This window comes from Cnephaeus nilssonii (genome assembly GCF_951640355.1).
Source record: "Cnephaeus nilssonii genome assembly, chromosome: 6".
Lineage (NCBI taxonomy): Eukaryota > Metazoa > Chordata > Mammalia > Chiroptera > Vespertilionidae > Cnephaeus > Cnephaeus nilssonii.
This window is the reverse complement of record NC_137077.1, coordinates 98,189,310-98,215,611: the sequence shown is the minus strand read 5'-3', so window position 1 is coordinate 98,215,611 and position 26,302 is coordinate 98,189,310.

Below are 26,302 nucleotides of genomic sequence, written 5' to 3'. Positions count from 1 at the left end.
TTTTTTCTTTTTTTTCTTTAGATGACCAAATTTAGATGAGGTCATACTAGGGTTGTGTGGCCCCAATTCCAGTATGACTTGTGTCCTTACCAAAAGGGGAAATTTGGACACAGAGACAGGTACACACACACAGGGAGAATGTCATGTGAAGATGAAGATAGAGATTGGGTGAAGTATCTGTACACCAAGAAAAGATTTCAGCAAGCCACCAGGAGCTAGGAGAGGAGATGGGAAAAGATTCTCCTCACAATCCTCAGACAGAACCACCCTCCCAACACCTTGATCTTGGACTTCCAGCCTTCAGACCTGTGAGACAATCAATATCTATGTTTAAGCCACCTAGTATGTGGTACTTTGTTATGGCAGCTCTAGCAAACTAATGAATATCCTAATATATAAAAACCCAGGGTCTGTAACATCCAAAATGACCAAAAGCTCGACCGACTGGAAGTCAGTCCTGCAGTCAGTGCTGGGTTTCTATGGCGACCCAGCACTGACTGCCACCGGTGCAGGCGCAGCAACCCAGCACTGACTGCTGAGGGGACTGTGGATCAGGCCCAGAGAGAGGCCAGAAGAGAGGCAGGGTATGATCCACAGCCTCCGTGGCAGCTATTGATCAGCTGTTGCCTCTCTCTTTCTCTCCGGGCTTCGCCAACAGCCATGCCTCTGTTTCTCTCCAGGCTTCCGGGGGCGCTGCTGATCAGCCTTGCCTCTCTGATCTGGCCCAGAGATAGGCCCAGAGATGCTGACTGGCATAGAAACCGACCAATCAGAAACAAATCTGGATGAAGTGTGAGGAGCCAATGGCTGCTTAGGAGGCAGAGCTTTTGACGCTAACTGGCATAGAAACCGACCAATCAGAACCAAATTGGCCAGGAGGGGAGGGCAGTTGGGGGCGAGATTAGGCCTGCAGGGGAGGGCAGTTAGGGGTGATCAGGCAGGCAGGCAGAGGCAGTTAGGGGCAATCAGGTAGGCAGGCAGGTGAGTGGTTAGGAGCCAGTGGTCCCAGATTGTGAGAGGGATGTCTGACTGGCAGTTGGACATCCCCCAAGGGGTCCCTGATTAGAGAGGGTGCAGGCTGGGCTGAGGGAACTCCCGCTCCATGCACAAATTTCATGCACCAGGACACTAGTGTTTTATATAAATACTTTCTTTTACAACCTTGTGGATACAAGTGCCACCTTCAAGCCTGCTTTCATTTTTCACTTTATGATTTGAGAGAATGAGCACTTTATTAAGTTTGTTTGCTGTTGTACTTCTACTTGACTGTGTGTTTCCTGGGGTAGGGGGCAGTTTCACACATGCATGGACCTGTGTCAGTATGTGATCATTAGATGAAGAATTAAAGAATCAATTAATGGCCTAATTGAATATGATTCACTGAAATATTTGTCTGATTAAGTCTGATCAAAGAAAGTATATTCTTTGATTACTTTATTTCCTATCAGCACCTATGACTATTCTGAGTTTGCTGAAATAAAAGCTTTGAGAAAATTCCTCATAGCCAGTTATTTTGCTCACACCATCTACAATGTGTTTTGGAGTGTTTATTGCCTATGTGTCTGTCTAGCCCCAATAGACTCTACAATCCTTAGGGCAGCTCCATAATCTGAGGCACAAAAGTGCCTGCTCATAGTCAGGGCTCCATACAAGCTTGAGAAATGAGCTTAGGGTAGTGAAGTACACCAACAATCCACTTCCAAGAGCATTCAGTGGGTTAAAAATGAACAGTTCATTTCTACTGAATGTCTAAAAATGGATCCCACATTGTTCAGGTTACTATAGTAGATGAAGCCCCACATCTCGGGTTTGTATCTCACAAAGTCTGATGTGGGTCAGCTGGCTTTTCTCCAACTCGGAGCTATACCACTTACAGAAAATGAGAGAAATGCAGGCCTTCAGGATAGGAAAAGAAGAGAGGAGGAGTTACACCAATGCTCAACTCCTCAGGCAGTGAAAGAAGAGGTTTCTGCTCTCATCTCATTGGTCAGCATGGTCACATGGCACCACCCTAAGGTGGGAGGAGTACATGATGTAGAGTAATTCAAGCGAGCATCTCCGCCATAGCTTTCCCAAAAGACAACTGGCCAGATAAATGTATTTGTGTGTGTGAAAGGGTGTTCATAATGAAAACTTATTTAAAAGTCCTGTTGAAACAATCCAGAGTTTTCACATTAGAGATTTGTAAGCTGTCAATTTTTCCCTTTGAAGCAACTCTCTTGTTCCTCCTTTGGAGGACAGATATGGAGATATGTGAACTGAAACCCACTGGCCAACCATAAACTAGAATTGAGCCTACATTTGAAAATTCAACTGAAATATTCATGTACATATGCAGGTGCTTGGACAGTACACAGGCCCCTTTGAGAGGGTGTATGCCACGTGCAGTTGATTGGGGTGTGGGTGAGTTGAGTATTAGGAACTCCTAAAGCTCTGATCTCTGGACTTCTGACAACTTTATTCATCCCATGGGAGCTCAATGTAGGTAGGAGGATAGCATATGAACATTTGTTTGTTTGAAAAGTAGATTCTAGGAGGAGGGGTTGAGAAGATAATATTCTATGTCATGTCAGATGATCTTGGTTTCCAGAATGGAAAAACAGAAGGAGGGCTTACTACTGAGATGCTGAAAATCTCAAGGAATCTGGTCTCAGGAGGCTGGCCAGGCAGTGTCCAAGATTTCCCAACTGGGGACTCACTGGGGCCTGGAGGGATTGCAGTGGGTGATTTCTCCTTGTTGTGGGGGAGGGCGTATGAGGGAGGGGTTTCCTGTTCTCAGTGTAGAGCTGTTGTTCAGCACCCAGTCAGCATACAGGCTGAGGATCCTGCACACATTCCAATTCCAAAAGCCCTTTGAAACTCTCTTTCCTCTCTTTGAAATGAATGGCAGCTATTGCCCAGCGGAAGTTTGTTATTTCACCCTAGGCCCCCAGTCACCTAATTATGGCTCTGACCTGGACTTCTTAAAGTCTTCTTAAAACTCACTTAACCAGGATGCAGTTGGTCTGGGCAATAGCAGAAGGGTCAGGGATCAGGACTCTGAGCCAAATTTATCTGTGTTTAGCTTTGTCAGCCCCAGGAGGCATGGCATTCTGTGACCCTGGAGTTTAAAAGGTGACAGTGTTGGTCTGTTCACAATTCTATCACAAGCCCAAGACTCCTAAAACCAGAAGTGGTAACAATGAGAACATCTGTGCAGGAGCCCAACTGGGGTGCTTTCTACATGTGATTGGGAAACAGTACAAAGTCAGGGCTCTTGTCATCTCATTTTATAGATTAAAAGACTGGAACTCAGGAGGCTAAATACATAACTAGCCCAAAGTCAGATAATTAGCAGCTCACAACCCTGGACTCCGATGGCCACCATTTCAAGATGAGTTAGGTTTAATAAAAAGAGAGCAGGAAAGTGAGAAGCATGAGAAGAGAGACATGTTTATAAGACTACTTTCGAGTCGAGTTCGTAATATACTTGTCGTGGGTCAGCTTCCAACTTCACAGACTTCTAGTGGGTGTCCAGCTTAAACCTCTCTTTTACAGACAAAGAAGGGGCTTCAGGGATACTATGGGACACCCCCCCCCCGCCCACACACTTCCCAAAAGTGACAAGTAAGAACCAAATCCTGGGTCTTATAACTCTTAGTCTAGCTCTTCCCTTCCCTGCTAACCTAAAGAACGTTTGCCAAGACCCCTCATCTTCCAACAGGAGTAGCTGCATGGTCAGTGTGCCAGGTCAGGGCTCTGAGGGGGCAAGTGGACATTTATCCAGCAGCCTGAGGAGCATGATGACCTCTGTCCAGGGAGCCACACTCTCCGCCTGGAAACCACCTCACAACCCTGGACTCCGATGGCCACCATTTCAAGATGAGTTAGGTTTAATAAAAAGAGAGCAGGAAAGTGAGAAGCATGAGAAGAGAGACATGTTTATAAGACTACTTTCGAGTCGAGTTCGTAATATACTTGTCGTGGGTCAAACATGGCGAGCCTCAGACACTGGGTCCTTTACACATCTTCGAATGTTCATAACAGTGACAAAAGTTAGTCAGTGCTGTCACAGGTGTGGAAGTCAAATTTATCCTCCACACTGTCATCAAAATGTCACTGGAGAAGCTGAGGGCAAAGAGCTGGGGACTGGCTCAAGGCTCACCTGTGGAGGTGGGCCAAGAACCTGGTCCTTGATCCCAGTCTGGAGCCTTCTCCGGGATGGGCCCTGAGATCCAAGAGAGATGGTGTATTAGTTTACTTAAAGATGACCAGGAAATGGGAGAAATGCATCCTGGCACAGTTCTGGAGATGAGAAGCCTGAAATCCAGGTGTCCTCAGCAGAGGCGTTTCCTTCTGGAAGCCTGAGGAAGAGTCTGTCCCTCGCCTTTCTCCTAACCCGGAGACTCCATTCTTTCCTTGGCTGTAGACACATCACTCAATCTCTGCCTCTGTCCCCTCCAGGACTTCTCTTCTTTATCAACCGCCCCTCTCCTTTTTTTGTAAGGATGCCAAACAATCTCATCTCCAGATCCTCAGCTTAATGACATCTGCAAAGACCCTTTTTCCAAATAAGGTCATATCCACAGTCTTGGGGCTAAGACTTGGACATGCATTTTAGAGGGACATAATTCAACTGCTGTCATTGGTCATCTGGCCTGCAAAATCCCAGGCCAGCCAGAGAGGAGCCAGTTAGGATGGCATGCTCCTCTGGCTCTCCACGAGCTTGCTGCCTAAAGCAATCATTGGTCTCCATGATGAGGAACTCACTTCCATGAGCCAAGTTCCTTCTGACCTTCTGGTTAGCTGGGGATCACAAAGAGGGCTGCAAAGGAGAGAAGTCGTGGAGTGAGCCAGGCCTGCGAGGTGAGGGGCACGGGGTTTGGGATCCAAGGAAGGAGCTGGGAGCATGGACTGGACGGAGCACCAGACACTTTAATTGCATGTTGGGCTCTTGCCTCTCACGTGCCCCAGCACCTCCTGGTAACACACTTGAGCGAGTTCTCGGAGCCTGGTCCTGCCGGGAGATAAGTACCCAAGGTGAGAGAATAAGGAAATGCAATAAAGAGAAAGAAAATCTTCAGTTGAGCCCCAAATTGCTTATTGGGACACACATTCAAACAGATGGAGGTAGGAAGTGTTGTGCTTCCAGGCGGGCTGTGGCAGGAGCTGAAATACCCACTGAGCACAGCCTGTGACCCAGACGTTGACAGCTGTCCCCACCCCCGTTGGTCTTTGCTTCACTTGGAGTCCAGTGCCCTGAGACAGATGTCCCCTTACTTACCTGTCCTCACCTACCTTCTTATCTCACCTCTTCATCAGCATTGCCACTTCTCAGGAATCCCTGCTGTTTTCTCTCTCCTATGGGGAATGCTGGTGTGTGGAGCCCCCGAGGTTCCCGCAGAAGACAGGGAAATGGGGAGCAGCAAGAGGCCTTGAGCACATCCTCCTTCCCAATAATTTTTAGATAAGAGTTTCTTTTATCAGTATATTGAAGTATAATTTATACAAAACCAATGTTACGTGTATAGATATACTAGTAAGCAATGCAAATAATTGTACGTAGTCACAATATGGAACATTGTGTCACCCCAAAAAGCTATCTCACCTGCTTGGCAATCAAGAGCTCTCCCATAACCCAGGGGCCTGGAGATGACTGATTAGCTCTCCCCTGCAGTTTTGGTTTTTCCAGACTTGCTTATACATGGAACCATGCAGTGTCCGGCGTTTTGTGTCTGGCTTCTTTCATTTGGCACACTGCCTTCTGAGACTCCTCTTTCTTGTTGTTTTTTATCAATAGCTACTTCCTTTTAAAACAATTGGGCCAAAACACACAAATTTACAATCCTAACCATTTGTAAGGTCCAGTTCAGTGGCATTAAATACATTCACGTTGCTGTGCGGGCGTCGCCGCCATCTGTCTCCAGACATTTTCCTAGGCTGAAGATGACCACCCTTTTTCAGCCGCGGTCCTAGGAGATTCATGGATCCAAGCACCCCACTTCCCCTGGCCTTGTGAGGTTCTCAGGCAAGATCAATTGCTTGCAACTAAGAATCCAGACGTATGCACCATGAGTAAAAAGTATCTGCCTGTAAAGAATCTATTTTATGGGTAAATTGCATTGTTAGCCCAAGTGTAGTGACCACTGTAACTGGTCATAGTTGACTTGTGGGAGCTGTGAGCACAGCATCATCGGTTGGTGGCTGTGAGCTGTGGCCTGAGATTCATTCTGACTTTGAAGAGCCTTGTCTGCAAGGACAGCAGATTATATACCAAGCACATTCGACTAGTTTCCTGGAGGGGGGAAGGGAAGCAGAGGTCAGGAAAGGAGGGGAAAAGCAGACTAAACCAGAGTAATAACCATATGGGAAACACAGAGCATCTACTGCCCCCAGTCACGCTCTAAGTGTCTTCTGCTCAGTTACTCATTTTATCTATCCTTATGACAGGCTTACGGAGATAGGTGTGTTTTTTTTTTTATTCCCAGTTAACAGAGAAAGTGAGCATGTCCAAAGGCACATTGCCACTAATGGTAGAATCAGAATTTAAACCTGCCAGCTCTTACAGTGACTGCTGGCGACAATTAAGAACTAAGGAGTCTGCCCTGGCTGGGTGGCACAGTTGGTTAGAGTGTCATCTCATACACCAAAAACAGTTGTGGATTTGATTCCTGATCAGGGCCACATGGGAGGCAACCAGTCGATGTTTTTCTCTCTTCCTCTCTCTTTCAAAAACCTAAAAACATATCTTCAGTTGATTCTGAAGGTCAACTCAATTTTCTCTGTCCTTGAAGTATAATCAGATAACTAAAAACAACTAAGAAAATAAGATAAAAGCTGATACTACCTGGCAGGGCACTTGGAATAATTTGCCTGACGCACTAACTTTCCCTCAGATATTATCAAGAATCTCCCTTTTACTAGTATAGGTGACTTTGGGGAAGACTTGATTGCGGGAGATTCTCAGAATGGTCTGAAGTGTCTCCAGCTCCCTCTGCACCCAGGCTGTAGGCAGAGGCTCTATCCTCCACCTCCACCAATTTGTGGACAGGAAGCCTGCCGGGCATTTGCATGGCTCTTCACTCCAGTCAAAAGTGAGGCGGGTCCTGGGGGCCTTCAGGTGCTTGTTGGAAGAAAGGATAGAATCATTGCCAAGTTGTACCAGACCCTAGGATCCCATTCTCACTGGGGCTGAAAGAGTGGCTCTGGTTGGCCGAGCTCTTGATTGGAAGAATCCAGAACCTTTGTTGCTATTCACTCCACCTCATCTGTTTCTGCTACAGAACCTGGTGCTGGGAACTCAGAGCTTTAGGGTGTCATGCAGTCTAAGAGCTGGGGTCTGATATAGACGATCAGGAAGGGAACCCAGGCTTCACCACTTCCAGTTGTGTCATCTCTGTTTTAAGCTTTCCATGCCTCGGTTTCCTTCCAATATAATAGTCATTACTTCATAAGGCGGCTATGAGCATTAAATGAGTTAAGGAGTTGGAAGCACTTGGCACATGGCATATGGTAACTGCTAGGGTAAGTGTTTAATGCTATTATTAGAGTGGTTTCTGTGTGCAGCAAGAGTGCAAGAGTAAATGAATTAAATAATAACAAATATGAATAGCCCACACCTGCCTCATGCTCACTGCGAGTCCTCTGCCTCCTCTGCCCCACCTTCGCTTGGTTTCTCCCCCTCATTCTTCAAGCTCAAGTGTTGTTTCCCAGGCTGGTCTATCCCCATAATACCCCTTACTTAATTGTTTGTTCTTTTCTTTTTTTAAATTAATTTTGAGAGAGAGACAGAGAGAGAGAGAGAGAGAGAGAGAGAGAGAGAGAGAGAGAGAGAAAGAGAGAAAGAGAGGAACATTAATGTGAGAGAACCATCGATCGATTACCTCCCCTATGTGCCCTGACTGGGGACTGAACCTGCAACCTAGGTATGTGCCCTGATCAGGAATTAACCCCTCAACCTTTTGGTACATGGGGCAGTGCTCTACCCAACTGAGCCACCTGACCAGGGCTTAATTTTAATGTGACACCCACTGCTCACACTGTGACTATTTCCTCATCATTCTAAATAAGTTCCTAGGGGGCTGGGGACTAGGGACATTTTCTTGTCATATTCTCAGCATCTAAACAGTCCAGATGTATAGTGTGGCTGAAGGAATAAGGAATTTTCCAGTCCCATCATTACCCTGGTTCTCTGAAGGAATTCTATGAGCCTGGATTGAGCGGCCAGGGGCTGGAGAGGCCTCTGAATCCACAGGCTTCCCGCTCAAGGTCATGACCCTGTGAGCAGCAGAAGGCCTGCTGACCAACTCCTCAACTGCCAAGAGGGTTGAGGCATGAGCTTGCCCAGTGCTTGTCCCTGGATCTGGTCATTTAGAGCAAGAAAAAATAAGCTGGTCCTCAACGGAGGTTTCTCGAGATAGGTGTATTTCAGATGTAATTGGGGTTGGCGTGGGGCAGCGGACCTAATAAATGAGAATGCCCATTCAGCCTCATTCCGCTGTCACTGTCAGCCTTGGGGACTGACAGCCTAGCTCTGTGTGGCTCCCACCTTAAAATTTTATTTAATGCAAATGGTTAGATTAATGCACAAGGCAAGCCATTGACACTATAAATAACTTAAGCTCAGTCCTGCTTACAAATGCAATATTGCACTGTCGCCAGCTCTGAACGAGGTAGCCACATGTACCTTATCTGTACCAATTCAAAGACAGAGTCCACAGGAGCCTCGCAGAGCCCCTGGCAAGGTGGCACACTTCACCACTAGACCCTCAGAGGAACTTTAGAAAGTGAGTGTTGTAGACAGGGTAATGACTCCTAATGATGTCCACATCTAATTCCTGGCACCTGGAATATATTACCTTACATAGCAAAGGGATTGGGCGGATGTGATTAAGTAAAAGACCTTGAGATGGGGAGATTGTCCTGGATGATCTGGATGGCCCAATGTCATCATAAGGGTCCTTACAAGAGAAAGAGGGAAGGAGCTGAGGAGCTGTGACAACCGAAGTGGAGGTTAAAGAGAGAAGAAATGTTTGTGAATGCCTCTAGAAACTGGGAAAGGCAAGAAAATGCACCTTCTTCGAGAGCCTACAGAAGGAACACAGCCTGCCTATGTCTTGATTTCAGCCCAGTGAAACCAACTCTGACTTCCAACTTCTAGAACTGTGAAATAATAAATATGTGTTATCTTAAGCCACTCAGTTGGTGGTAATTTGTTACAGCAGCAAGAAGAAATTAATATGGTAGGCAATTGCCCTAAAATGCTTCTAATGAAATCCATTCTTCATCATGCATTTCTTTCCTGCTTCCTTTGTTACTGGAGCAGGGTTGGGGGTAGGAGGGATGTTTTAGGAGAGATGAGGGTAACTTCAATGTTTCCCAAGCACCCACACATCTGTAGTACAGTTTACTGCTTAGCAAAACTTTCAACAGCAATTGTTGTTGCTTAAAAAAAAAAAAAAAAAAAAAAATCTTTTTTTTTTGCGTAGGCTGATAGCTGGTAAGGGAGGAAAAGTTCTTATTTCTTAAAGCTGTTACATTTAAAACTATTTCTGCATGACTATTATCTCCCATCTCTCCACCTAGCGCTCTTTGTTGGCTGTTCTGCCTGGTGAGACTCCAGCTTTTCACCCTGAACCACCAGCCTCTTTCCAATGTGGAAGACATAACATTTGTAAGTCACACTGGGGTAGAGTATTGGGTTTCCTGGGCTAGAAGAGGCTGGTTCAGTGACTGGCTGCTTACCACATCCAGAGGCATCAAAAAGTATTTGTCAAAATGTAATGTTGTAAATAAACCTGGGGATCTTACTAAAATGCAGGGTTGATTCAGTGGGTAGGGTGATGCTGAGATTCTGCATTTCTGACAAGCTTCAGGGGATGCCTGAGTGATGCTGATGCAGCTGGTGCAGAGACCCTCGGTGAGAACCACTGTGTCCAAGTTAGCCCATACCTCAAGACTGGTGGCCAACATATCCAACCAGAAGTTCTAGAATGGATGGACCCTATGGACATGCTTACTCCACTGTTTGGATCATGAGGTCTACCCATGTTCTTCTTCTTCTTCTTCTTCTTCTTCTTCTTTTTTTGTTCATCCTTACCCAAGAATATTTTTTCCATTTTTTCCCCCAGAGAGAATGGAAAGGTGGAAGAGAGGTGGGAAAGAAAGAAACAATGATATGAGAGAGACACATAGATTGGTTGCCTTCCACATACACTCCAACTGGAGCTGGGGATCAAACCTGTAACCCAGGTGTGTGTCCTTGACCAGGAATCAAACCTTTGGTGCATGGGCTGATGCTTTAACTACTGAACCATGCGGGCTAGGGATACCCATGTTCTTTAATGATAATTTTTGGTGTGTAACATAATAAGAAACATATATGTTTGGTTTTGTCAGGTATGCTGGAGATGATGATAGGTGGAGGTTCCTAGATAGCTTAGGATGAGGACTGGTGGCTAGAAAGACCAAGGCATGAGTAGAGGGTTGGAACTTTCAGCTCCATCCTTGACCTCCAGGGTAGGGAGAGGGACTAGAAGTTGAGTGCAATCACCAATGGCCAATAATTTAATCAATCAGGCCTACATAATGAAGCCTCCATAAAACCCCCTAAATGATGGGATTCAGAAAACTTCTCATCCTATCCCAAACTCTGCAGGGGATAGAAGCTCCTGTGCTCAGGACCTCACCCTATGTACCTTTTCACCTGGCTGTTCACTTTTATCCTTTATAATAAACCTGTAATAGTAAGTGAAGCACTTTCCTGAGTTTTGTGAGTTGTTCTAGCAAATTATTGAATCTGAGGAGTAAGTCATGGAACTCTAGATTGATAGCTAGTTGGTCAGAAGTTCAGGTGGTCCCTGGGGCTTGTGACTGGCATCTAAAGTGGAGTCAGTCTTGTGTAACTGACCCCAAACCTGTAAAGTTGTGCTACCTCCACGTACTTAGTGTTGGGATTGAATTGAATTGTTAGACACCCAGCTGGTGTCCAGAGGATTGGAGAATTTGTTGTTATTGGAAAAACACCATACATTTGGTGTCAGAAGTGCTGGTAGTAAAACACTATGGTGATTTCATATAAATAGTATGTGTATTTTTATGTTATAGAATTTTTATGAAATTAAAAAATGGGGCTAGCTGGAGCTCCGCTGGCAACAGAGTGACCTTGACAAGAAATTCCATGAGTCTGGGTCTTCATTTCCTCATCAAGAAAATGAGGGCATTGAGTGAGGATCATAAAATTCTCTACTTTAGAGCCTACTTTCAATATCTCGGGTCAAGGCCAAAGGATAAAATTACTGAAATTTAAAATTACTCGGCTTTTGGTCATTTATGAAATCAGGAATGCAACCCTCATAGATGAAATGGTGCAATGGGCTAATAAAATCTCTTTTCCTCTCAAGTTTATTTATTATAAAAACAGAATTATGAAATAGTAAGACAATTTAAGAGATTAAAAAATTTAATTCCATCCCAACACTGCTGTGTTCATTTAGCCATGTTCCCTTCATGCACATGGATGACCTTAGCATACACATATACTTGTATTCAGTCTGCTTCTTCATCTAGTGTTTGAGCATAAAAGCACCACCAGCAACATATAAATAAACTAGTTTCACTTTGAAGTTACTACTATTGGCATTTAACTTTGTTTGGCTAATGTAAGTGTAATTGGTACCACAGTGATGTCTTAAATTGTAGTTTTATATTATTAGAGATGTTGAGCATTTTTCCAATTTCTGTTTACTCTATGCATTACCTGAATTTCCATGTATGAAAATTGTCTGTTTATGTTTAATTGAGAAAACTACTGGAAAGTACCTAGCCTACGGCCTGGCAACTAAGAACAATCTCAATAAATATGAGTTTGCTACCTTTCCAAGCCTCATTTCTTCCTCTGGAAATAGTAGGGTGGTGGGAAGGTTGAGCAAGACACTATGTGACAAGGGCAGTGGCTGGCATGTAGAAAGAAGGGCTCTTCTGGTGTTCTTTGCACATCTGTCAGGGGGTGGAGGTCTTCTAAATTTAACTAATATCTACATTAAAGTGAACTTCCCCTGAACACATTTGGGGGAAGAGTGAAATCTTTACTTGAATTCAGTAGCTCAGTTTTCCTCATGTGAAAAATGGGGACAATAACATACTACTCATTGGGTTCTGAGGATGAAATGAGATGATCCAGGCAAAAACACTTAGCCTTGGGCCTGGCATGCAGGAGACACAAATTAGCTTTATTATGTGTTCTGTCACATTGATATTCAAAGAGACAATTATTGTTTACTTTTAATAATCTTTGCCATATTGATTCCCAAAAATTTGAAGTGGATATTATTTAAATTTAGAAGAAAATTCTTACCTTTGAATTGAAAGGCTGATTTGCATTTTAAAAGTCTCAAGCAACCACATTCTACTAAGCCTCTTCCCAAAGCTCTTATTTAAGAAACAAAGAAAATCATTGATGAAATAAAGGCATTTGCATAGTGCCAAACAGAAATAACTATGGTTGGGAAGAAACAATCTTTTTAAACATTCCTATTTGTTGATGGCAAGCACTGAGGGAATTTCATTCAACATTATAGAAAGATTTACAAGGAAATTTGGGTTAACTATGAATGTTTAAAATTGAACACACACACACACATACATATTTTCATATGTGTCTGTAATGAAGGCACCCTACAGAGGGACCTTCTCTGTTCTTATGACACAACAAACCAATAACAACACCTCATGCATCGTAAGTGCTTTATGACCTGTAAAACATTTTCTCAAACATTTTTTAGTTTGAGTCTTACAATGATTCATGAAGAAGGTAGGTTTTACAATCTTTATTTTTTATTTTTAAACTAGAGGCCCAGCGCACGATTCAATCGTGCGGGTAGGGTCCCTAGGCCTAGCCTTCTGCGATCAGGGCCATCTTCTGCCTGTTCGCCAGTCCCCAGGCCCAATGCTGCCTCCGCCGCCGCCACTGAGCTGCCAGGCTGTTGGGATCACCAGCTCATCCCCAGCCCCTGCCGCTGCTGCTGGGGCTTGAGGCGCTGACGAAGGGGAGCACGGCAGGGGATCCGGGTGCGGACAACCGGCTCCCTGCCTCCGATGGCAGCGGAGCTGGGTGTCCAGGGTGTACGAGGCAGCCCCCCTCAGCGGCCGCCAATCCAGCCGTTGAGAGGTGGGGGGGGGGGGGGGCGGCGGGAGTCCCGCGACTCTCAATGGCCGGATATGCCACCCCGAGTCCCACCCCCCAGCCTCCCACCGCCCAATCGTGGGCGTAGCGGAGTGATGGTTATTTGCATATTGCCTTTTTATTATGAAGGATAATTTTTATTTTTTAATTACAGTTGACATACATTATTATATTAGGTGTACCTCTCAGTGATTAGACATTATATAACTTACTAAGTGATCATCCCAATAAATCCCTGCACCTTTCTCACCCATCCCCCTGACTACCCTCCCATCTAGCAGCCATCTAAACATTCTCTATATCTATGAGTCTGTGTCTGTTCTGCCTCATACCAGTCTTGATATGGCTTCTTCTTTAAATCCCTAGTCGTAGTACTTCCATTCAGCCAGATTTCATTGGTTTTGAGTGACAGTTCTGTAGTTTAGTTGTGATTTTGATGTGTAGGTTTTATAATCTTTAGATTACAGTTGAGGACACTGACCCTCAAAGTTCCGACCTGATCAATATCCGACAGCTGTAGCAGAACTGAGTCTGCCTATAGACCCATCAGTTTTTGGTCCAGGCCTCTGCTTCTCACCATGTTACAACTAGTACTACTAAAACTCATTGGTCTGAAGGGAAGAGAAGATGGCTGCCAACGGGAAGGCAGGCTACAAGATCATGTGTGAGTGAGAGAATGAAAGGAGAGAGTGTGGATGTGCAGGGAGTGTCTATTTGTGAGTGAGGGACAGCTATATTCCAAGAGACTGTTGGAGACTGCCGGACCTGGCTCCTCTGACTGGGCAGCCTCTACTGCTACTGAAATCTCTCCCAAGCGACCGGCTCTGCCACAGAGACCACACCATCTTGAAGGGGAGAGTGGCTGTACCTTTACCTTTAAATGGGAAGAATTCGGATACCTCCCAGGACCCTTCAACCACAACACTCAGGAACCAGCTGCGAACCCACGAACACCGGGTCTCAAGCAGCGTGAATATGCAGACGCAGATGAGCCCTGCACCTTCTCCCGGAAAGGTCAAATATTGCCTAGAGAAAGGTGAGGTCTGCTATCCAGGCTGGAGGGAGAAACGCACGCAGTGGGATCTAGAGTTTCAAAGGAAGTCTGCGCCCCACAAAATCTGCGGCCATTGGGGTCAGCATAGTCCTCGAATGTGGAAGGGGGACCACAGGGCTGCTGGCAGAAGGGAACTCTGGAAATCAACCCATAGCTGGGCTGTGCACAGAAAGGCAGCCTGAAGTTCTACCAGTAAACCAGCTGTGCTGTGCCAGGGGAAAAGACGTGCACAGAGACGTGAGCAGAGATGCACGCAGTGCTGGGGGAAAACATTGCAAGTCTGCACCCTTACTCTGGCTTTTTTTCCTCTTTAAATCCTTGCTTTTGATTACTAAGCCCAGTATATAGGTTCTCCCAATTAAAAACACTCTCAGAGACTGCAGGGGAAAGTTGTTTTTGTGGAACCTGGGTATCAGAATGGGGAGAAATGATCAGAAAACCAGATCTGGGGCAGTACATTCCCCCAACCCAGTATTAAGTGCGGCAGGGCAAACAATATCGAAATACTGGGTAGAGAGGACTTACAGCCCCAGATGTCAATACAGAAACACTGCCACCCAGAGGTTGAATCACAAATTGTCTCTTGTGTAAATACAACTAAAGGCAGGCTGAGAAGCAAAGAAATACCACCTGCTTGAAAACAGGATTGTGGCTTATAACACAGAGGAGCGGTGGAATGCAGGCAACTTCAGTACTGTCTTGACTACCTGGCATGCCAAACAGAACAGTAGAGGAAGTAAATGACCTTCACTACTGCACATTTTTATTTTTTACTTAAGAAACTAAAAGTTTTTTTCACTTGATTTTACCTTTTTAATTATTATATTTTTATTTTAATTAGTATTATTACTACTATCAAAGACTCCATAAAAAAACTACTAGACCTAATAAATGAATTTGGCAATGTAGCAGGATTCAAAATTAATACCCAGAAATCATTGCCTTTTTATACATCAATAATGAACTCACAGAAGGAGAAATGAAAAAAAAAAAAATCCCATTTACCATTGCACCAAAAATGTTAAAATACTTAGGAATTAACTTAACCAAGGATGTAAAAGACCTGTACTTGGAAAACTACAGGACATTGAAAAAAGAGATAGAGACATAAACAAATGGAAGAACATACCATGTTCATGGATTGGTAGAATCAACATCATTAAAATGTCCATACTATCTAAAGCAATCTATAGATTCAATGCAATACTTATTATAATACCAATGGCATATTTCAAAGATCTAGAACCAACTCTCCAAAAACTCATCTGGAATAAAAAAAAGGACCCTGAATAGCCACAGCTATCCTGAGAAAGAAGAACAAAATTGGAGGGGTCACAATACCAGATATCAAGCTATATTACCAAGCCACGGTTTTCAAAACTGCCTGGTACTTGCACAAGAACACACATATAGACCAATGGAACAGAATAGAGAACCCAGAAATTGACCAAAGCCATTATACCCCATTAATATTTGACAAAGGAGGCAAGAGCATACATTGGAGTCAAAACAGTCTCTTTAATAAATGATGCTGGGAAATTTGGTCAGATACATGCAAAAAAAACCCACAGTGAAACTAGATCACCAACTTACACCATACACAAAAACAAACTCAAAATGGCTAAAGGACTTGAATGTAAGATGGGAAATCATAAAAAACCTACCAGACTCCTTAGGCAGCAAAATTGCAGACATATGTCGTAGCAATATCTTTATAGACACAGATCCTAGGGCAAGAGAGACTAAGGAGAAAATAAACAAATGGAACTACATCAAAATAAAAAGCTTCTGCATAGCAAAAGATACCATCAACAAAACAACAAGAAAGCCCACTGCATGGAGAACATATTTGCCAATGTTATCTCCGATAAGGGTTTAATCTAAAACATTTACAGGGAACTCAAACAACTTAACAAAAGGAAGATAAACAATCCAATCAAAAATGGGCAAAGGACCTAAATAGACACTTTTTGAAAGAGGACATTCAGAAAGCCAAGAGACATATGAAAACATGCTCAAAGTCACTAATTATCTGAGAGATGCAAATCAAAACAACAATGAGGTACCACCTCACACCTGTCAGAATGGCTATCATCAACATATCCACAAACGACAAGTGCTGGAGGGGATGCGGAGAGAAAGGAACCCTCTTCAGTGCTGGTGGGAATGCAGACTGGTGCAGCCACTGTGGAGAACAGTATGGAGTTTCCTCAAAAATTAAAAATGGAACTGCCATTTGACCCAGTATTACCACTTCTAGGAATATATCCCAAGAAACTAGAAACACCAATCAGAAAGGATATATGCACCCCTATGTTCATAGCAGCACAATTTATAATAGCTCAATTTGGAAATTTGGAAACAGCCTAAATGCCCATCAGCAAATGAGTGGATCAAAAAACTGTGGTACATCTACACAATGGAATACTACGCTGCTATAAAAAAGGAATTCTTACCATTTGCAGCAGCATGGATGGAACTGGAGAGCATTATGCTAAGTGAAATAAGTCAGTCAGTGAGAGAAAAATGCCACATGATCTCACTCATTTATCAATAATAAAGAACATTATAACCTGATGAACAAAAAGATAGATACAGAGGCAGAGAAGCATCGAACAGACTGTCAAATTACAGCGGTTAGGCTGGGGAGGGTTGGGTGGAGGGGAGGTAAGAGATCAACTGAAGTACTTGTATGCATGCATATAAGCATAACCAATGGATGCAGGACATTGGGGGTGGGGTGGGATGAGGGCATGTGCCGGGGGTAAAGGAGGCTGGGGGGAGATCAATGGGGAAAAAGGGAGACATGTACTACTATATGCAATACTTTAAACAATAAAATAAAATTAAAAAAATAAAACTCATTCGTCTTTGTCAAACCACCAAATCAATGTAAATGTGAAAAGAACATTTCTGAACCTCTAAAGGAGGTTCAAAAGACAAGCATTGGCCATAGAGACAAGAATGTGCTGCCATGGAGGATGGTCAGCAGGTGTCTGGCCTGCTTCTACCTGGAGCTCCCACCATGATTTATTTGGCCACGTCACAGTGCACACTGTTAGGTTTTCAGGGATGTGGAGGTGTGGTAAAGAGCATATTGGATAAAGATGCTGATATGGCGAGGAAACAGTACACAAACCCATGCCCTGCAGAGGACCTCCTGCAGGTAAGGATGTGAACAGTCCCCAACTTGATATCTTCTTGTGGAGCCAGCAGAAGGACATACATGCACCACTCCCTCCCCCCAGTAGATGAGGACTAGGAGCACTCCTGTGGCCATGTGATCTAGGGTAACCTGTGGAACTAGCATCAAAAGCTTCTGATGATATGATAAAATTACTGGCAAATACTGACTCTTTCAATAAAAGTTAGACAAACAGCCTTCTTAGATATGCATTATAAATATTGATAATGGCATATTCAGAGATGTGTTATGTCACAGGCAGAGTTCATTCCTGCCTGCATAGTTGTCCTCGCCCAGAAAGACACCACTGTTCACTTTGGGTGGTGCAATGCCTTTCTCCTACTGTACCCACCAGGGTATCTGCTCAAACCTCCGGACTGTGGGTCAAGGCCTGGGTGGGAGACAGGGCTCCACCATTGATAGTCTTGTGATCTTGGGCAAGGCAGTTTGCATCGTCGCACTCTGCTTCCTTAACTGAAAATGGAGATAACAGTGTTTATTTTTTTTACACAGCTGGGAGGTGCCAAGGTGATAATGAATGTGAAAGAGATTGACAATTGGAAAGAACTATTGCTTTTTAATTGATTTTTTCAAATTATAGGAGTACAACACATTGGTTGTAATAGGTAAAGCAATTAAAAAATATCTGAAGACAAATTCTCGGTGACTAACTTCCAGTTCTACTCTCTGAGAGATCCAAAGTCTATACTCTCACAAGCTTTGATGTTGTTCATGCAACATATGCTCACAAGTACACACATACACTGGAGTTTTGGTTTATTTCTTTCTACTGAAGTGGAATCGCACCAAACTATGGTTCTGTTAACTTGTTTTTTTCATTGGATGATATATCATTTACTATACAATTTTGTAAAGTTATAAATTAAAAAATCTCCTTTGGCTTTGAACTTCTGTCTTATAATTTTGTTTAAAATTTTAACAGTTACTTATAAAAACCTTTTACAACTTAGTTAATTAAATTCCCTTAAACATTTATAAATAGTTCTATTTGTAAATAGAACTATTCTGTACTCCAAATAGACTAAGAAAACTATACCCAAATTAAGTAATTCTTATAAATATAAATAAAACATAAATATTGGAACTTTTAAATTCTCTTAGGCATTCCAATATTGTTGACTAGCTTTATTCTTCTACACTTTCACTTTAAAAACTTAAATTTAAACCTATCACTCAATTACATATCAAATTGGAATCACACAAATTGGAACTGTTAGCTGCTCTAATATATAAACTTCTCATAAATATGACCAACATTATAAATACCAAGCATACACAGATTATTTCTAAACTTATAAAAAGAGAGATTGGTTTGAGTTCCTTTATTGTCTGTATAATTAATCCTCACCTTCGCAGAGTGAGCATCACTTACCGGCTAAGGACATACTTGTCCCCCAGTAACCCCCTGCATCTTGCACCCCTCCAGGCCTACTATACTACTGTCTGTGCTCATGGGTTATGCATATCCTATATAATAAAACCCTAATATGCAAATAGACTGAACGGCAGAATGACCAGTCACTATGACGTGCACAGACCACCAGGGAGCAGACGCTCAATGCAGGAGCTGCCCCTTGGTGGTCAGTGCACTCCCACAGGGGGAGTGCCACTCAGCTAGAAGCCGGGTTCACAGCTGGTGAGCACAGTGGCAGTGGCAGGAGCCTCTCCTGCCTTCACTGCAGGTGGGCGGTAAGGAGTGAGGGGTCCTGAACTGCAAGAGCCCTGGACTGCGAGAGGGATGTCTGAGTGCTGCCTTAGGCCCAATCCCCGGGGAAATTGGGCCTGAGCTCGCAGGCGGACACACCCGAAGGGGTCCTGGACTGTGAGAAGGTGCAGGCTAGGCTGAGGGACACCCCCCCCCCCCCCAAGTGCATGAATTTGGTGCATCGGGCCTCTAGTATGCATATAAGTTCTTTGGTTAATCTCTTCCCGCCCCCTCCCCTCTCCTTTCCCTCTGAGATTCCTCAGTCTATTTCCATGCTTCCATGTCTCTGGATCTATTTTGTTCCTCAGTTTATTTTGTTCATTAGATTCCACATAAAAGTGAGATCATGTGATACTTGTCTTTCTCTGGCTTATTTCACTTAGCATAATACTCTAAATTCCCTCCATGTTGTCTCAAAGAGTAAGATATCTTTTTTTATAGCTGCATAGTATTCCATGATATAAATGTACCATAGCTTTTTTATCCACTCACCAACTGATGGGCGCTTGGGCTGTTTTCAGATCTTTGCTATTGTAAATAACACTGCCTTGAACATAGGAGTGCATATATTCTTTCTAACTGGTGTTTTGGGGTTCTTAGGATATGTTCATAGAAGTGGGATTGCTGGATCAAATGGCAGTCCACTTTTAAATTTTTGAGGAAACTCCATACTGTTTTCTCCACATCCTCATCAGCACTTGTCATTTGTTGATTTGCTCATGGTAGCCATTCTGACAAGTATGAGGTTATACCTTATTGTTGTTTTAATTTGCATTTCTCTGATGATTAGTGACTTTGAGCATTTTTTCATATATTTCTTGGCCTTCTGTATGTCCTTTTTGGAGAAATGTATATTTAGGTCCTTTGCTTATTTTTTAACCTTTTGCACTTGGATGTCGAGTGTGACTCGACACGGTTAGCATTAGAATAAAGGAATTGAGAAAAAAGCAAGCGAGTGCAAAGGGTTAATTGGATTGTTTTTCTTCCTTTTGTTAAGTTGTATGAGTTTTTTATATATTTTGGAAATTAATCCCTTAAAAGATGTATCATCAGCAAATATGTTTTCTCATACAGTGGAATCTCTTTTCATTTTCTTGATAGTTTCTTTTGCTGTGCAGAAGCTTTTTATTTGTTTATTTTCTCTTTAGTTTCCCTGTCCTAGGAGATGTATTGGTAAACATATTATTATGAGAGTTGTCTGAGATTTTGCTGCCTATGGTTTCTTCTAGGATTTTTATCAAGCGCTAACTACTTAATACCTGGGGGAAAACTCCTTGTTTGTTAAATCCCAAATAGTCAGATTTCTGTTACATGCAGTAAAATCAATATTAAATGATGTGATATTATTTAATGATCTGGTTGTATCATTATTTATTTAACTAGCATTCTGTAACTCAAAAAATGCCGAGATTTTAAAAGAAAAACTCATATTATGCTGTTTTCCATGTATGAGAGTGTATCTATAGGATAAATTTATAGAACTAGAACCACTGGGTCAAGGGGCAGTGGTTTAAATTTTGGCAGGTGTTGCTGAATTTACTTCCATAGAATCTTATCAATTATTGGAGAATTCTTAAAGTGTTTGAGAAAAATCATTCACATTAAGACTTCAGAACATATATGATAAAAGCTTAACTCTTTTAGAATTTCTTTCAGTGAAGTAATTTTCTTTTCTCCTTCAGAAGTAGAAAGGCTACAATAGGCTCTATAACCAAGCACAAAATACTGTAAAATTCTACCAATGATATTTCTGATAAGGGTTTAATCTCCAAAATTTACAGAGAACTCATACAACTTAACAAAAGGAAGATAAACGATCCAACAAAAAAATGGACAAAGGATCTAAATAGACACTTTTTGAAAGAGGACATACAGAAGACATATGAAAACATGCTCAAAGTCACTAATCATCAGAGAGGTGCAAATAAAAACAACAATGAGATACCATCTCACACCTGTCAGAATGGCTATCATCAACAAATCAAAAAACAACAAGTGCTGGAGAGGATATGGAAAAAAAAAGAACCCTCTTGCACTGCTGGTGGGAATGCAGACTGGTGGAGCCACTGTGGAAGACAGTATGGAGTTTCCTCAAAAAGTTAAAAATTGAACTGCCATTTGACCCAGTAATCCCACTTCTAGAACTATGTCCCAAGAAACTAGAAACATCAATCAGAAAGGATATATACACCCCTATGTTCATAGCAGCACAATTTACAATAGCTAAGATTTGGAAACAGCCTAAGTGCCCATCAGCAGATGAGTGGATTTAAAAACTGTGGTACATCTACACAATGGAATACTATGCCGCTATAAAAAAGAAGACACTTTTACCATTTGCAACAGCATGGATGGAACTGGAGAGCATTATGCTAAGCGAAATAAGCCAGTTGGAGAAAGATAAATATCACATGATCTCACTCATATGTGGGATATAATGATCAACATAATTTTATGAACAAAAATAGATCCAGAGACAAATGGGGGGGGGAGTGAGGGGGGGGTTAGAGAGCAACCAAGGGACTTGTATGCATGCATGTTAGCTTAACCAATGGACACAGACACTGGGGCAGTGGGGGCTTGCCTGGGGTGGGAATGGCTGGGGGGGTGTCAATTGGGGGAAAAGGAGACATATGTAAAACTTTAGACAATTAAAAAAAAAGAAAGAAAAAATACTATAAAATTCACTTACTAATTGAGAAGAATTATTTTAAAAATGCTGATGATCATGAGGTATAAAACCTTTTTCCAGAATTGATCTTAGGACCACGTCAGGTACAAATCATAATCCTTTAGCCAAGGCCCTTATCTCCCCTTTTCTGACATGATAGGCGGTGATGGGGAAGTTAATTAAATAAGCTATTTTGAGCATCTATTTGGTATCAGGCACCAAGTTTGGTTCTAGAAAGAGGAGGATACTATAGAGGGTTGAATTGTGTCCCCTCAAAAGATATGTTCAAGACCTAATCCTTGATACTTGTGAATGGGACCTTATTTGGAAACAGTCTTAGCAGATGTCATCAAGTTCAGGTGAAGTGATACTGAGAGTGAAACTTAAGCCCTGTTGTCTTTATAAGAGAAAGGAGGAGATTTGAACACGGAGACATAGGGAAGTAGGCCACATGGTAGATGGAGGCCATAATGGTATCACGGAAGAAAGGCTTCAATAGGCTCTATAACCAGGCCCAAGATACCAAGGGAAAGGATTGCCAGGAACCACCAGAATCTAAAAATGGGCAAGGGAAGATCCTCCCCTAGATCTTTCAGAGAGACCATGACCCTGCTGACACCTTGATTGCAGACTTCTAGCTTCCAGAACTGAGAGGGAATACATTTCTGTTGTTTATAGAATACATTCTGTTGTTTATAGAATAACCACGTACCACGTTTGTGGTACTTTGTTATGGAAACCCTGGGAAACTAATACAGATACTAGAGTTGAACCCCTTCCTGCAAGTGGAAGGGTCACTCCTTCCTTCATGCCCTTAGTGATGTTCCTGGCATACATGTCTGTTATTGACCAAGTCACATACGGATCATTCTTGGCTGTTTTCATGTCTATCTCCCCTCTAGATGAAATTTCTTTACAGAGTACCCGTGTTATATTTATCTCCGCCTTCAGAGCAGGGCAAAGTGGCGAACATGTGGCAGGTGCTTACTAAATATGGACAGAATTGATCTATTGACTGATCAATCATTCATATATCTATCTATCAGCTCCTATTTTGGGAGGAGGAGGAGCCTACTAAGGACCTCAGTGTTGAAAAGGGTACCATCGTACGGTGTGTACTCACTAATTGGCTGGCATCTATGGGCTTACGGCTCCTCACTTTCTTCTTTCTGCCACTTCTCCCTGTCACCCAAGACAAGCTAGTCACCTTTAACTCCTTCATCTCTCTGTCCTTTGCAGTTTCTTCCCACTCTTCTACACCCTCCCCTGTCACCTCTTACTTCCCTGTGACCCAATTCTCCTTGTGACCACAATTTCTAGCTCAATGCTGTTAATTTCCAGGTCTTCATCATGGGATCAAATACCTGAGTTTCAGATTCAGCTCTGCAACCTCCTACTGCAATATCTACTTGTTTCTCTTGGAAGTGCTGGACAAAACCTGTCCAAACTGATCTCAGAATTTTCTCCATCAAATCCGTTCTTCCCCTAATGATTCCTACCTCAATAGTTTACTCTGTGATCTACCCACTTGCTGACACCCAGGATCCCAGCAGTCATCCATCATTTCTCTTTCTCCCTAACCTCCCACATCTTGCTCATTACCAAGTCTTACCAGCCAACCCCTTCAACATCTCCAGAATCCATCGACTTTTCCCCACCACCACTGGGTTGAGGCTACTGTGCATGCTCATTTGTACATACTGTCCCCTCCTCTCCCCGTTTTTGATCTGACAGAACCCACTCAATCTTCCAGTGTCAGTTTATAAGTCCCACTTCCTTAGTGAGGCTTTCCCAAATCATCCATACGCTTATCCTTCTCCTCTTGGGTAGCTTATTGCACCTTTTCCTTCCTCCTCTTCACATGCATCACCCCAGCAATTCTTGGTTTTAATATCTATATACTTTTCTGGATTATAAACTTGCATTAAGATAGACAACCTTTGTGTCTCCAGAGTCTAGCACAGACCCCCACATATAATAGAAGCTCAACAAATATTTGTCTAACAACTGAAGAATGGATGAATGAGTGAATCTCCAGGGTACACAGTCATGAATGTAAATAAAATTTTATCTCTTTCAGCCCTAGCTGATTTGGCTCAGTGGATAGAGCATTTGCTGCGGACTGAAGGGTCCTGGATTCAATTCCAGTCAAGGGCACATACCCAGTGGGAGGTGTGCAGGAGGCAGCTGATCAATAATTCTCTCTCATCATTGATGTTTCTCTCTTTCCCTCTCCATTCCTCTCTAAAATCAATAAAATATATTTTAAAAAATTTGTGTCTTTCAGTTGTAGTCACCTTACTTCAATCCTTTATCAACTCAAAACTGGATTTTTACAGTGGCACCCCCATTGGTCTCTCACTGCCGCCTGCACTGCATAACTCATCCAGATTATCTGTTGCAAAGCATTACTTTCCTTGGGTAACTCCAAGAAGAAAATTTATTCACAGTTCCCCAATAAATTCAGAGCAAAGCCCAAAACTCCATGGCTATGCCAAGACCTGTAGTATGTCTACCGTAGATTCTTTAGGTGTTTGTTACTAGAGTTAAGGGGTGTGCTCATAGGCTTCTGTGGGCTAGTGTCTAACATTCATTGTTTATATGGAGAAATGCCTCCCTCAGCCCAAGCACCCTATTTACAAATGAGTTTGAATTATGGCCTGTTATTAGGGTACAGTTTGAAGTGCATTGGTTAGACCTAAATATCATCTGTGGGAGGTTCCAAGCAGTCAGCAAAGACAGGCTCATGAGCTTTCAATAATCCTAAATTAGTGGTAGTGCTTCAAATATCAAATGAGAAGATAATTTATTTGTCTGATCTTTTCTTAAAAATAAGGAAGCCCATCACTGTTGAGCTTGGGAATACCTTAATCTGGCCCTTCTTGGTTTGCAGGATGCTGACTCAGCTTATGGAGGTGGGAAGAGACCTGACCAGAGGGCTCTTTTTAGGCCTGGGTATAATGTTGACCTGGGGTGGAACATGGCCCCATGTACAAGCATCTGGCAGCCCCCAGCACAAACCATGTCTGCTTACATCCTCTTCCAGGACCTGCCCAGCTGGAAGTGAGCAAACAGTAAAGCTGGAGCCTTTATTTCTGACATTCAACTCTTCATTTTCCTCTTACCTCTAGGCACCCACCATCCATACCATCTCTAGCTCTTTCCCCATCCACAGAGGAAGTCATCTGGCCCAGACCTTCACGTCAGATAGCAGGAGGGTGCTGTGCATTCAAGGAAAGCTCAGATTGATTGAACCTGGGCTGACTTATCTCTCAGCTCTACCACTTCATTCATTGTGAGCTTGGGCAATTTGTTTCATCTCTTTAGCCTCAGTTTCCTCATCTGTACAATGCAGATAACATGAGTTTTCATAGCTATTTGAGGATGTAATTCAAGGAACCAGGAAAGCATCAGTTTTGGATGTAGTAAGTGTCCATTCAACATCACTGTTGTTAGTGTGTACTCTATAGTGTGACTGAGTTGAACTGTATTTGAATTTTTAGCTTGGTTGTTAGCTGCCATGGAGGGCATTACAGTGGCTAGAATTGCTGGTAAGATGTGGTTAGCTGGATAGGAGGTGCAGGGAGGGCTTCTCTTAGTTTGGCCAACACTGGCTACTCTATTACTGAAGACCTGTTTATTCCCAGGAGTTGCTGGGACCTGAGGGACAGACACATGACTGGCCTTTCCATGAGTGTACTGAGATGTGGAACCACCCACTGACCCTAAACCCCATCTTAGGACAGATCTTCCTGACTCATTTGCTGAAGGCCACTTTCTCCATCCCTCATCCTTCTATTTTTCTTTGACCTCAAATTTTAGATGTTTGAAATTCAGAATTTGTCTTTACTGTGCCTTGTGCTACCATCCCTAGCTGGCTGCCCCCAAATTAAGCGCTACTATGACCATGCTAGTAACCCTACCCCAAGCAACACACACACACACACACACACACACACACACACACACACAAACACACACAAACACACACACACAGTGTTTCCATTGATACCTGGACACAGATGCTTAGACTCAAGTTTTGGAAGCTTCAACCCAGAGCAGGAGTTGGGCACTAGGTGTCTGGAATTGCAGGCATCATACATATAAGGGTGAGAAATGCTGGATATGTTTCAGGATGACCTAATTGATTCTGCTTTGTTGAAAACTCTCAGGATTGCTTGTAAAGTTTCCCACCCACAATACCATAAAGGCATCACCTGGCACCAGATGTCCTACTGGGCTTCCTCCCACCTCCTAAGTTGGACCTGCATTGGAAGCCACACGAAGGCTTATTGTTAATAGTAATAGCACACATTGTTTCCATTTATCAAGCATCAAGTATGTGCTGGGAAGTGTGCTAAATACATTTATTAAGCATTTTCTTCTTTAATCTTCACAACAAACCAATAAGGTAGCTACTGTTATTGTCTCCATTTTATCAGTGAAGAAAAGGAGGCTGAGAGAGCTTAAATAGCTTAAGGTTAATTAAGGTCACTGAACTAGTT